General features: G+C 40.4%; 1 long non-coding RNA gene across 1 annotated transcript; it reads left to right on the forward strand.

Annotated features, from left to right (window-relative positions):
• Positions 1 to 343: 343 nt before the first annotated feature.
• Positions 344 to 11,014, forward strand: LOC122890488. Its single transcript, XR_006381083.1, has 4 exons — positions 344 to 411; positions 7,953 to 8,073; positions 8,699 to 8,946; positions 10,740 to 11,014. It is a non-coding gene; the product is annotated as an uncharacterized LOC122890488 (long non-coding RNA).
• The last annotated feature ends 1,673 nt before the right edge of the window (positions 11,015 to 12,687 follow it).

A 12,687-nucleotide genomic window follows, 5' to 3' on the forward strand; every position in this document is an offset into this window, starting at 1 on the left:
CCCGCAAGCCTGAGGGCGGCGGAATGCGCTGGGCGAGTGACTTCCCACCCGGCCAATGGGGGCCCTTCTGGGGCGGATGGGCGCCAATGGCGGCCGCGGCGGCGCCGGAGGCGGGGCGGCGAGATCCGCGGGCGGGAGGCGGGGAGAGGCCCAGGCCGGGGAGGGAGGCGGGGGCAGGCGGAGGTGACAGGACCTGCGGGCCCCGCGAGGGGACAGCGGCGCGGGCGTGTGTCGGCCGGGAGCCGGCCGGCAGACCCAGAGCGCGCGCCGGAACGCGATTGCTTTTCTCCGACGGGGAAGCGAGCGGGACTGATCAGCGGTCGGTTTTTCAGGTTCTGGGTCTTAATATTTATGCAGAGGTGACCTAAAGCCTTGTGCATGGGAGGAAAATCTAGAGGGTGACAACCGAGGGTGAGTTATGAAGCTTTTTATCCCGCAGGGGAGCAGTCTTCTGTTTCGTACCTCTCGGGAGAACTGGAGGAGGCGCGGAGCCTTTGAAACGCGGGGCTGCGCGGTGGGAGAGAGGCGGGAAGGAAGTCGGGTGCAGAGGCCCGCACCGCCTGGGCCCTCCAGGAGAGTTGGGGGTCGAACAGGAGAGCGGTGCTGCAGGAGCGAGCAGGGGCTTGGGAGGCTGGAGAGTCGGGGCTGGCGGGGCATGAAGAGAAGTCACTGAGTAGATCTTAAATCTTATCTGAAAGACACCATGTGGCTTCTTTGATGGATAAAGAAGTCTGTCCTCCCCTACTTTCCCTGGCACTGAATCTCAGAGCTTTCTTCTCCTCCCCAAGGTCACAATGCTGTCAGAGTTCCCGTGGTCCTTGTCCTTTTGAAGTAAACGTTCTCACAGACACGGCTTCATATATCTGTTGTCCCCCCCACCTCCCTCCCTTGAATTTGAAGCACAGAAGCAGAACACACTGGGGAAGTACCACTCTAACCCAAAAGAATGGCTTTCCTAGTAGATGAATTTCTGTAACCTGTCATTTGAACTGGGAAGGAGGCCAGATTCTTCCCAAGGACGTTCAAATGAGGTCAAGTCTGCAATTACCTGTTCTGGAAATCTAATAGATTCACCAAGCAAAAAAAAAAAAAAAAGTTTTGAGGCGTGGGTATGGGTCAATCTTGGCTGACCTAGGAACTCTCAATGAAATAAAGTGGGTTGTCAAATGCTCCTGAGACAAGAAAGATAAGAAAAAGCAAAATCTCAAATTATCAGGTAACTAAGGTCATCTGAGAAAATTTCAGCCTTTGAAGTTTGAATCACACTGGCCACCTTTAGAAACAGTGGGGACAATATTAGCAATATTCCCTTATACAGTTTCACAGAAATCTAGATATCTCACAAAGACATAATCCCAGTCAAGAGATGGTATCACAAAAAGGAACTGGGGAAATAGCCAGAGAGGAGTTATGGTAGGAAGGGAGGTTTCCCATGGTTGAGAAGGAGAGAGCAAGATTCTGTGTGATTCATGTGCCAAATATAAGGTTTGTAATCAGTCAGCATTTACGTCAATATATTTGTCCCATGGCTTAAGTTTTTTCATAAGAAATTTCATCTTGAGGAAGAAGTTGGGTATCAAAGACTCAAGCCTGGAGGTGGGATTTAAGTATGTACAAACCGGAGTACTGTAAGCTTCCTTACTAAATAAACATCCAGAACCCTAAGAAATTACTTACATGTAGAATGATCAGTGAAGATACTTGGAGTACTTCATTTTATTTTCTTAATTGAACCAACATAAAATGCCTATTTCCTTAATAAGCATGTCCTGCTCCATTTACCAAAATGGCTTTGAATGGCCGCAGCACCAACAATAGTCTTTTTTTTTTTTTAGGATTTTTTAAAATTATTTTTATTAACATATAATGTATTATTTGCCCCAGGGGTACAGGTCTGTGAATCATCAGGCTTACACATTTCACAGCACTCACCATAGCACATACCCTCCCATAACCCAGATGTCCATTACCCAGCCACCCTATCCCTACATCCCACCCCCCAGCAACCCTCAGTTTGTGAGATTAAGAGTCTCTTATGATTTGTCTCCTTCCAGATCCCATCTTGTTTCATTTTTTCCTTCTCTACCCCCCAAACTCCCCACCCTACCTCTCAAATTCCTCATATCAGAGAGATCTTATGATTGTTGTCTTTCTCTGATTAACTTACTTCACTTAGCATAATACCCTCTAGTTCCATCCATGTGGTTGCAAATGACAAGATTTCATTTCTTTTGATGGCTGCATAGTATTTCATTGTGTATACCCCATCTTCTTTATCCATTCCTCTGTTGATGGACATCTAGGTTCTTTCCATAGTTTGGCTATTGTGAACATTGCTTTATAAATATTCAAGTGCACGTGTCCCTTCAGATCACTACATTTGTATCTTTAGGGTAAATACCTGGTAGTGTGATTGCTGGGTCATAGGGTGGCTCTATTTTCAACTTTTTGAGGAACCTCCATGCTGTTTTCCAGAGCGGCTGCACCAGCTCACATTCCCACCAACAGTGTAGGAGGGTTCCCCTTTCTCGGCATCCTTGCCAGCATCTGTTGTTTCCTGACTTGTTCATTTTAGCCGTTCTGACTGAGCACAAACAATAGTCTTAATAACATATTTAAACTGGCTTGAGAGACCATACTTTACTTTTTCTTTGCATTTCTATAGATCCATCTTCCATCCGTTTCTTTCTGACTTCCCGTATGTTCCCCCCCAACAAATATACTGTATATTGAGCATCTACTGTATTACCAGCTCCTGCGGATATCTTGGTGAGGAAAATGGCACAGTTTCTGTTGCCTTCAAGGGGGAGGCAAACACTAACCACATCAATGCACCAAGGAGTACATAGTTGCTAACTAAGATAAATGTTATGGAAAGAAAACATTCATGTTAAATATAAAACCTAAAAAACAACTGTAAACAAAACTGACTTCCAGGTAATGCTATGTACACTGACGTATTTAAGAGGAAGTATACTGATATCTGCAAGTTATTTTGAAATGTACATTTTAAAAGATGGATTGAAGGCTGGATAGAGAGATGGATAGCTGGATATACATGTAATAAATCCAGTATACTAAGATGTTAATTATAGACTTTCCATGGTAGGTAGATGGGTGGGGTTTTTGGAATGCCTGGGTGGCTCAGTTGGTTAAGTATCTGCCTTCAACTCAGGTCATGTTTGGGATGGAGCCCCACATGGGGCTCCCTGCTAGTGGGGAGCCTGCTTCTCCCTCTCCCGTTCCCCCTGCTTGGGTTCCCTCTCTCATTATCTATCTCTGTCAAATAAATAAATAAAATCTTTTTAAAAATTTTTTACAATAACAAGTGTTGGAAAACAAAAAATAAATAATAAGAGATGTGATAAATTGTAACTGTAACCTTTGACAGGCAGAAGGGATCATGTAGTCCACCTCTAGCCCTGGACAGTTGAGGATTCCCCAGTGACAAAGGGATGATACCCAGTGCTGCTACATCTTCACCTGAACAGATACCCATTCGCATCATTTTTTACAGCTCACTTTTTGAAATGCTTGTGCCTATTTCAAATTGAAAGAAATTCTCAGTACAGTAGGAAGACTGTTTAATGATGATTGTTTTCTGTGTTTGACTTATTTACCTGGCAGACAAACATGAACTTGGTAAACTTAGAGACAGATCAGACTTGTGGTGAAAAAATAGGTTGGCCACAACATTCTGTCTTTCAGGTATACTTTTGAAGAGATAAGTGTCTTCACCTCTGGGAAAGGAAACCAATGATTATTTGACAGATAGTATGTGCATACTCTGTAAAGCTACATAATGACAAAGGTGTTTCTTGGTCCCTCCACCGCCCAAAATACTCATTTTGTCCATGTAGTCAATATTCAAAGGAAAAATTCATTCTTAAACATTTTTTACATGTTTTCACTGTTTTTTGTTGCTTAATATAGTTTACCCAAGAAGCCCATATATGCCCAGGCTACATTATCTAAGCTTATTGAAAACTGTCCTATAACATACAGCATTGATTTATTACTGTGAAAAATAACTTGGAAGAAAAATATCATGGTAAATCAATATTGCCATCAATCAAATAATTATTAAATATTTAGTTAATGTCTTCTATATGTATTGCTGGATAAGAAGCATTATTCCTTACCGCAAAGCTTACAGGCTTTATGACTATTCCTTTGTGTTTCTTGAAACTATTCATAGTTTAATTTTGCATTTTTTAAAAATCAGTCCATTTGGATGAAGCACAAACACCTTACCTTAAATATTAGAAACTCAGTAATATCATATAGGTTAATATCAATTAATGTTGTAAAAAAACATTGGATGATTGAGCATTTCCTAAGAAAGCCTTTAGGGTGAGCTTTAGTTTGTCCCTGAAGACCAATGCAATAAAGTCTTTAGGAAGTAACATCTTCTTGTGAGAAGAATTTCTCTTCTTACAAGGTCCCAAAACTTGTATCCTTGGAAGTGGCATCCAACCTAGCACTCGGACTGCACTGACAAAATAAGACCTTGGGGGATTACAGTAAAGAGCATGTCTATTGCTGTGTAGCTGCTGAGTGTGCAGATTTTAACTGCCAAAAATCAGGCAACTGTTTTACCCTTCTAGATGCAAGAAAAAAAATCTCCAGAAGTTCACTTGTGTCAAATCAAAATAAAATCATCAAAATGAAAAACCCCTTTTCTTTGAAGTTAAAGATGAAATCTGGGTCAAATGAAATTTAAGGAATTTTATTATATCCTAGAAAAGCTAAAGTGACCCTATGGAATTATAAGGGCATGCATAAAACAGTATTAGACAGCTTTATAACTTGGCCATAAATTCAAGGAACACAGGTGAATATGCATAATACATGGTTTCTTACTCTACCGTTATGATACATCATATGTTCCATGACATTACCTGATACACTGTGTTATCCCTTGGGGCAATGCATAGTTGGGGTTGCATGGAGTGTGATGCAGTAATTCATTTTCCTCAAACCTAGCAGAAGCATATTTAATGTATTGTCTCAATTGACTTCTCTCATTTTTACTAAATAAACTTTGGGGCACCTGGGTGGCTCAGTTGGCTAAGTGTTTACCTTTGGTTTGGGTGGTGATCCCAGAGTCCTGGGATTGAGCCCCAAGCTGGGCTCCCTATTCGGCAGGGAGTCTGCTTCTCCCTCTGCCTCTACCCCCGCCCTTTAGTGCTAGCTGTCTCTGTTTCTGTCTCTCTCAAGTAAATAAAATCTTTAAGAATAAATAAATGGGGGTGCCTGGGTGGCTCAGTGGGTTAAAGCCTCTGCCTTCGTCTCAGGTTCTGGGATCAAGCCCCACATCAAGCTCTCTGCTCATCAGGGAGCTTCCCCCTCTCTCTCTGCCTGCCTCTCTGCCTACTTGTGATCTCTGTCGGTCAAATAAATAATAAATAAATAAATAAATAAATAATTTTTAAAAAAGATTTTATTTATTTATTGGACAGAGAGAGAGAGATCACAAGTAGGCAGAGAGGCAGGCAGAGAGAGAGGGCGAAGCAGGTTCCCCGCCAAGCAGAGAGCCCGATGCGGGGCTCAATCCCAGGACCCTGAGATCATGACCTGAGCTGAAGGCAGAGGCCCAACCCACTGAACCACCCAAATAAATAATTTTAAAAATAAATAAATGAACCTATATCTTTAACATACTCCAAAAGAAGGAAGTAATCAGAGGGGGGTTCTATCTGTAAGGTTGTTACATAATATAATATAAAATAACAATAAGAATCTATAAAAAAATAAAACAGTATTGTGTTTCCAAACTTTATGGCTACCCTTTATATAAAGGAGAACTGATCATTGGTATTTAACTTTCCGTTGGTCTCCAGCATTTGTCTTCATCCCACAAGTAGGTAAAAGCCCAGTGAAGTCAGCCATTATATTTGCTTTTAAATTGTTGACTAACAAATTGTTCTTACCTTACAGATATTTAAGATACTATAGAACCATCTTATAGATACTATAAGAAAGAAAGAGGGAAACAGAAATAGAACTGTTTCCCTCTTTCCATGGGCTTTTGAAAGCCTGGAACAAAATGTATATCCCATCTGTACAGAAGCTTATTGCATACATTTTGAGAAGTAACCTCAATTCAAGATTCATTATAACTTTTCTATGACATTTTCCCATTGTACTCATTTTCTTACCTACTTAAAGAAAAACAAACCTGCTTTTCTCTTCACAAAAGTATATATAAGAAAAGAGGAAAATAAAAATGATCAGTCTACCACCTTTTTTTAGTTCTTATTATTTTGTCTTTTCTCCACACACATATATACATTTCTAAAAGTGGCTCATTTTCTACATTTTACACAATGCTTTCTGAATTTAACAATATATTTAACATCTTCAATAGAATTAAATAGTATTCTACATTTTAAATTGTATGTAAATTACATATACCTACAAAATGGATATACTGTAATTTAACCAATTTCTTATTGTGTATTCATTTTCCATTCTTTGCCATTATAAGCAGTAGGGCAAACATAGCTACACATAGTGAATATAACTAAATATTTGCCCTCACCTTTGATTATTTCCTTAAGAAAAATTCCTCAGAGAATAATTGCTAGGTCAGGCAAAATGCAGAGTCTTAAGACTTTATAGAATATTGCCAATAGGGACGCCTGGGTGGCTCAGTTGGTTGGACGACTGCTTTCGGCTTTCCCAGAGTACCTGGATCAAGTCCTGCATCGGGCTCCCAGCTCCACAGGGAGTCTGCTTCTCCCTCTGACCTTCTCCTCACTCATGCTCTCTCTCATTGCCTCTCTCTCAAATAAATAAATAAATAATCTTAAAAAAAAAAAAGAAGAATATTGCCAATATTCCCTAACAAAAGATGGTACCTAAAAAAAAGAATATTGCCAATATTCCCTAACAAAAGATGCTAAATACACATACAATGTCTAAGTAGCCCTTGTCCAACCCCCTTACCAATAATGGGGTTGTTTTGGTTTGGTTTTCATTTTATTGTTTTTACTGTATTAATAAGTCACCTTATGTCTTGACTAGAATATGTGGATTAACACGATTTAATCTTGTTAATTAACAAGAATTATTCTTGACTAGAATTTTGAATAATTAAAATTAAAACAAAAACATTCTAATAAAATAAAAAGCCACATAGCCCACATCTGAAAATCAGCTTAGGTAAGACGTTTCTAAACATGAACATCAAAAATTACCTAAATGCATAAAAATCTATGAGTAGGGTTGTTGGTCCTTTCTAAAATTGTTTAATGTCATGTGACTCCTCAATCTTCCCACACACCTTCCAGAAATAAAAGGCTGCAGGAAGGAAGTTCTGTACAAACTTAGACTGTTGTTAATCATATTCTTATTCACACACACGCACATACCAATAACAATCAGTTGATGGTTCGCCAAGTTCCATAGAAAAATAAAAAGCAGACAAAGTGGGGCACGTGGGTGGCTCAGTCAGTTAAGCAGCGGACTCTTGATTTAGGCTCAGATCATGATCTCAGGGTCATGAGATCAAGATTGAGTTCTCTGTCAGTCTCATGCTGAGCATGAGGCCTGCTTAAGATTCTCTCTCTCCATCTCCATCTGCCCTCCCTACCCAACAAATAAGTAAATATTTAAAAAAAAGGAGGGGGGGGGACAAAGTATCAGAATTTATTTCATCCATCAGTAGAATGGTAGCCAAAGAAGGCACTTTATTGTGCACTTCTCAAAAAGAAAACGTAGTGTCATGACTTGTAATAATCCATTGTGGTTCAGTCACCTTTGTCATCAGTCACCTTATGTGTACCAGTGAGTCCCAGGCTATATAGAAGAAAATGACCTTATTGACCAACGATCAGATAAGCATGTACTTCAAGTTCTTTCATAGCCTTCAGAAGTAGATTTGTACTATTTCATCCAAGTTCTTGCCTGGTTCTCTTTTTGAGTAACCGGATAAAATTTCAACCTAGATATATGGCTATCAGCCTAGAACGAGAGAGAACCACCTGACCAGTACCTGGAATGAAACATGCATGCTGGATGTCATGCATTATGTTCTGATGGATTGTACTGATGAACCCTGTACTTACGGTAAGTAGCTTGGAAGGTGTAGTGAATTAAATAGTTTCCCCCCAAATCTATGTCTACCTGGAACGTCAGAATGTGAATTATTTGGAAGAGGGTCTTCACAGATGTAATTAGTTTCATTAAAATGAGATCATAGATCATAAAATGAGAATTAGGAAGATTCTAAATCCAATAACAAAAGTCTTTTTTTTTTAAGATTTTATTTATTTAACCGACAGAGATCACAAGTAGGCGGAGAGGCAGGTGGCGGCAGGGGGTGGGGTGAGGTGGGAAGCAGGCTGCCCACTGACCAAAGAGCCCGATGAGGGGCTCGATCCCAGGACCCTGAGATCATGACCTGAAGCAAAGGCAGAGGCTTAACCCACTGAGCCACCCAGGCACCGAACTAATGTCCTTTTAAGAAAGCCATGTGGGGGCACCTGGGTGGCTCAGATGGTTGAGCATCTACCTCTGGCTCAGGTCATGATCTCCAGGTCCTAGAATCGAGCCCCACGTTGGGCTCCTGGCTCAGCAGAGAGTCTGCTTTTCCCTCTCCCTCTGCCTCTCCCTCTACTTGTGCTCTCTCAGTCTCTGTCTCTCTACCTCTCTCAAATGAATAAATTTTTTTAAAATCCTTTTTTAAAAAAAGCCATGTGAATACACAGAGACAAATAAGAAAAACATCATGTGAAAATAGAGATTGGAGTGATGGGTGTCTCCTCGCCAAGAAATGCCAAGTAACCACCAGAAGCAAGAAGAGAGGCATAGAGAGTAGATTCTCCCTCAGAACCTCCTGAGGGCATCAAACTGCCAACACCTTGATTTTGGACTTCAGCCTCCAGAATTGTGAGAGAATACATTTCTGTTGTTTTAAGCCACCCAGTTTGTGGTACAGAGGTAAGTACATTGCTGCAAAAAGTATAATAGGCTTTTAATGCAGTAGCTGTGGCATCTGTGACCAGGGTGATTGCCAGGATTGACTTAGAGATCTGGCATCTTAGCCGAGAGTTCCCTTGCCCTGAGAGCTCTGTATGTGTCCTTCCCAAAGTATCAATTCAATCAAAAAGAATGACATTTGCAAACTGACAAAGTCTGTTCTCAATCAAGATATACAGGGAGTTAAACTCCCTGGCTAGATCTTTCCAATAAACATTGACATCCTTTTGCAAGCAAATGTAGGTTAGCCAAGTCCATTTTACAAAGTATACTTTCTCCACCTGGCATTTTATTTTATTTTTTTAAAGATTTTATTTATTCACTCTGACAGACGAGCTCACAAGTAGGCAGAGAGAGAGAGGTAGAAGCAGCTCCCCGCTGAGCAGAGAGCCCGATGCAGAGCTCAATCCCAGGACCCTGGGGATCATTACCTGAGCTGAAGGCAGAGGCTTAACCCACTGAGCCACCCAGGTGCCCCATCCACCTGGTATTTTATTATAGTAGCAGTAAACCCAGAGTTCCATATTAGTTTCATCCAGAAAACATATAAATTTTTTTTCCAATTTATTTATTTTCAGAAAAACAGTATTCATTATTTTTTCACCACTCCCAGTGCTCCATGCAAGCTGTGCCCTCTATAATACCCACCACCTGGTACCCCAACCTCCCACGGAAAACATATAAATTTTGTAAGATTGTGTGTATATAAGACTTGACCTTGAAATTCTAGTCATTTCAAAGACAAATCATGTTTTCATTGATCTTATAGCAGAACGGGTACCCTTTATGAATGAGTGTAACATAGAAGCTGGGAAATATTTAATTCTATTTTATTTATCCCACAATGTAAGACTTTGTTAAAGTGAAATTTCACCCAGGTGCCCCCCCCCTTAGAGTACTATTTAATGATTTTTCATAGTATTTTTTAGGGAAATCTTGACAATCATTTTTATTTTTTAAAAAGACAACATTAGGGGCTCCTGGGTGGCTCAGTGGTTTAAGCCTCTGCCTTCAGCTCAGGTCATAACCTCAGGGTCCTGGGATCCGAGCCCTGCATCAGGCTCTCTGCTCAGTGGGGAGCCTGCTTCCCCCTCTCTCTCTCTGCCTGCCTCAATGCCTGTTTGTGATCTCTCTCTCTCTGTCAAATAAATAAATAAAATCTTTAAAAATAAATAAATAACAAGCCAACATTATGTTGTTTTGGTTTTTTTTTTTACAATTTTATTTATTCATTTGACACAGAGAGAGGGTACACACAAGCAGGGGGAGCAGCAGAGGGAGAGGGAGAAGCAGGCTCTCTGTTGAGCAAGGAGCACAATGCAGGCTTGCTGGACCAGAGCTGAAGGTAGACACTTAACCAACTGAGCTATCCAGGTGCCCCAGGTCAGCATTACATTGTAAAACAAAATACAAACTGTTTTGATCCATACAGAGGTCAAAAAAGAGTTACTTAAATAAATTGTTTATTTAAGGGTTGCTGGGTGGCTCAGTGGGTTGAGCCTCTGCCTTCAGCTCAGGTCATGATCTCAGGGTCCTGGGATTGAGTCCCACATCGGGCGCTCTGCTTGGCGGTGGCCTGCTTCTCCCCCTCTCTCTCTGCCTGCCTCTCTGCCTACTTGTGATCTCTATCTCTCTGTCAAATAAATAAATAAATAAATAAATATCTTTTTAAATTGCTTATTGCTTATTATTTTATTTATTAATAAATATTTATATAGTATAATAATATAATTTATTGTTTGTTTATTGTTTAGGGAAGAAATTCTGACCCCAGGTCAGCCTCTGAAGCATTCATTGGACTTGGCTATGCTGAATCTAAGCTACGCTGACAAGGATCTCTTAGTATACAGAGCAGACATCAAATTTAACCGCAGAGACATTTTACTTAGGAGATCAACTAAGCAACTCCATGATTTATATCACTGAAAAAAAAAAAAACAGTGGCTATTAATTAGAAGCTCCCTAAGCTTTCTATACCTCATCTATTCTTTGAAGAGACTGCCAATGATAATATATCAAGTTATTTTAATATCCACTCTGTAGAGATAATAGTGTTTTAATATTGAGAAAACTCCTTTGAGAAATATAGATGAAATATTTGGTAAAACACCAAAACAGAATTTTTTTTTTTAAAGATTTTATTTATTTATTTGACAGAGACAGATCACAAGCAGGCAGAGAGGCAGGCAGAGAGAGAGGGGGAGGGGAAGCAGGCTCCCCGCTGAGCAGAGAGCCCGATGTGGGACTCGATCCCAGGACCCTGAGATCATGACCTGAGCCGAAGGCAGCGGCTTAACCCACTGAGCCACCCAGGCGCCCCCAAAACAGAATTTTTTAAAGAACACATTGTCAGCAAATAAAAGAACTACTAAGAGAATGAACTCTGCAGCCTCTTTGCAAACTGGGTCTAGAAACACAAAAAGTCCTGCTGTAAGGGTCTAGTATGGGAAAAGAGGAGCAGGAATTCGTGGTATCAATCTACAGCAAAAAAGAAATGAATATGGAGTTTCCGTGTTGTCCTTTCTGCTGTTTCTTCCCCTTTGCCCTTCTTCCTCCACCTTCAGGTACCCCACGCCATTAGGGCATGGTTCTAAGCTTTCGTTTTCAATCTTCTACCCTTTCGAGAATCTGATGGCATTACATGTTGTCTCCACAAAAATGGTACATTTGCTCACATAATTATGAATACCATTCTAAGAGTATTTATGGACTCTTTCCATCTAGGGATGGACCTATGTACTCCTCATCCTCTTCATTATGAACCTTTGCCTTAACTGCTTACCAAATCTAAGAATCAGATAAGCTCATCTGTCTTAAATGCAATAAGGCTTAATATTTGGCTATTCTCTCCTAGAAGGAATTTCAAATCTAGGATAATGTCCCCATCTCAAGATCCTTAATCACATTTGCAAAGTCCCTTTTACCATATAAGAGAACATATTTACAGGTTCCAGAGATTAGGATGCAAACATCTTTGGGGAACCATTATTCAGCCTACCACACTCTACATCACCTCTTCCTCAACCTTAGTTTTGGTCCTTATCTGTACCCTTGGACTACTTCAACATTTCCCTAACTGGCTTTTGTGACTTTGGCCTCTCTCTCAATTCCTTGGCAATTCTGTATATGAGCCAAGTTTTAATGAATATTTGTCATATCTTGAATGACCAAAATGCTGACCCTAACATACCTTGGCCCAGAACTGCTCTCTCCTGTCAAACTGATCATAACATCCCCCTATCTACAAAAACCAAGGATATTCCTGTATTTGTTCAGATCGCACCTCCTCTCACCTCTAAAATTCTCCCATTATGCTAGAGTCTGACATGAGTCCCACTTCTTCCACGAAACCCTCTGGAGGTCCAACCCACAATTTGACTTCCTATAGCACTTTTTGTGAACATGATGTCCCTAGCATTTATTACATGCTATTTGTGTGTCTCCACCAGTTTCCCACCATATGATCTTAGAGAAGTCAATTTCCATTCTCGTGCCTCTGTTTCCCTATCTATAAAACTGATAATATTTGTACTCTCATCGTAGGAATGTTCTGATCATTCAATGTAATAACAATGCACTTAAAATGCTCAGCATACAGCACTTAATAAATGTTAACTCCCCTTCCTTTTTCTTCTATTTACTTTCTTTAGTATATGAGCCATATTAAAAATTCTTTCAGGGAAGGGACTATTTCTTATGCAT

The sequence above is a fragment of the Neovison vison genome, chromosome 11 (assembly GCF_020171115.1).
Source record: "Neovison vison isolate M4711 chromosome 11, ASM_NN_V1, whole genome shotgun sequence".
Lineage (NCBI taxonomy): Eukaryota > Metazoa > Chordata > Mammalia > Carnivora > Mustelidae > Neogale > Neogale vison.